Raw genomic sequence first — 2,213 nt, forward strand, 5'->3', positions numbered from 1 at the left:
AGCCTGGCACTTTGAACTTGGACTTAAAGCCTCCAAATTGTAAGAATAAACTCCTGTTTGTTAAGGCCATCCCACTTGTGGTATATTTCTTGTCAGAGCGGCACTAGGTAACAAGAAGAGAGTCTCAATCTTAACGTATGTTGAAAGATCATAATTCTGTCCACATCACAAGCTGTGAGCATTGTCTTAAATATCATGTATTAGTAGTGGGGTCAAGAACATAAATACACAATGAGTAAAAAAATATTTACCCCTTTTTGTTCGTTCTCTTCCACAAGTGACAGTGCTAGAACAGATTCCTGGGCATAGATATTTTGATTGCTTAATAAAGAGCTCAGAAACTGAGACATCTGGTTCTGTGATCTCTGTAGGAGGCCCAAAGACATTTCTTCAATTCTCCAGGATATCACGGCATCTCTGGTATTTCCACTTTAGAATGTGTGTCACTCTGGTTTTGGCAACTCTAATTTAAGGCAAGTTACAATAAGTTTATAGCCTGCATTGAACACCTGCTCTGCACTAAACCCTTTAGAAGACACTGCAATAGTATAATGGCCACAACATGGTCAGTAATTTCAAGGCACTCAGGATGGTAGGGAAAAAAGAAAGGGATTATAATTCAATGAGCAGTATGCAGTGAAAGGTAGTACAGTGCAAAGCTAACAGGAGGACAGAAGTAAAGCAACTTCCTTGGTTGGGGGCAGGAAATAGATGTAGCAATATTTTAGCAAGGTTTTGAAGGATAGAAGTTTGCCAAGTGGACAAAGGAAGGTTTACTTTTCATTGCAAGCCAAATAACATTACTCTATGCCTAGAAGCATTCTGAGTAATTCCTTCATATTTTCTAGATCAGTGCTTCTCAATTTTTGTATATGTGCATCACCCGAGGATCTTGTTAAAATGTAGATTTTAATTTAGTAGGTCTGGGTTAGGACCTGAGATTTTGTATTCCTATCAGGTTCCCAGGTGACACAGACCACATTTTGAGTAGGGAGGCACTATGTGGGAGCTCTGGTAGTGTAGTGCCTAAGGCACTTGACTGCTAACCAGAAGGCTAACGGTTCAATATACTTCCTACTACTGCCTCGGAAACCCAAGGAGGGGTTGCTATTAGTTGGATCTGACTCCACTGCAGTGGATAATGATGAACTTGTTTTTTAAATAATATATATCCTTAAAATCAGGGCATGAAAAGAAAAGAATTCTTCTGCAGAGAAACTATCAAGTCCTGACAAGCTGATTAACAATCTCTGACAATTTATTTTTGTCCTAAACCTGGGTAATTGTGGGAGCTCTGGTGGTGTAGTGCCTAAGGCATTTAACTGCTAACTAGAAGGCTGGCAGTTCAAACCCACCAGCCACTCCTCCGAAGGAAGGTTGGGCAATCTACTTCCATAGTGATACTGCCTGGGAAACCCAAGGAGGGGTCGCTATGAGTCAGTTGGATGGATCCGACTCTGTGGCAGTAGGTTGTGTTTGGGGAATTGTAGACACAATGTTGTATGTATGTGAGTCTAATTATTTTTCATGGAAGAAACTCCATAACATTCATCTGATTCGCATAACATCCTTCCCTCACCTAATCCAGATGATCAGGGTTTTTGGTCCCCTATTCCCAGAGTCTCTTTGTAGCTGTGCTGAGTTGTGGTCAGCTGCCCTGGTTCACTTATCTCAGGCTTTTCTAAATTGTGATCTAGAGGTGACTTTGCTATATTTACTTTGAAAAAATTACTAGGGTAGCAAATCCAGGACTTTAGTTCAATGACTGGTTCTCAAAATTTCTAATACATAGTTGGAGTCTATATCCTGACAAAAGTCAGGATGGTGGTAGTAACAATTAAAAGGCGATTAAGGTAGCTGTGGATAACAAGACTCAGAAAAGGGCAAAAAAAAAATATTTAGGAGGAGACACTGATCTAGTCTTACTATGTTATGAAGCCTGGTTGGGACTTATCCCTATTCCACCCATGAGACACTGGGGAGGTGTGCAAGGGCCTAGGGGCAAGAATAGACATCAATGGGCTTATTTAAGACCTCAGAAGTGAGAGAACATGGTTATTCAAGGATTTAGAAAAGGGTTGTAATTAACACTTTATCCCTGTGAAGCTAAGTTGAATTGATGCTAAATTCCCCATCCTTTCTTGTAACCACCCCTACCCTGTTTGGAAACAGATGAGTTGGAATGACAACTCATATTCTTAAAGCTGTTTTTC

Source organism: Orycteropus afer, unplaced genomic scaffold (genome assembly GCF_000298275.1).
Source record: "Orycteropus afer afer isolate SDZICR_OR568_19922 unplaced genomic scaffold, OryAfe1.0 scaffold00299, whole genome shotgun sequence".
In the NCBI taxonomy this organism is placed as follows: domain Eukaryota; kingdom Metazoa; phylum Chordata; class Mammalia; order Tubulidentata; family Orycteropodidae; genus Orycteropus; species Orycteropus afer.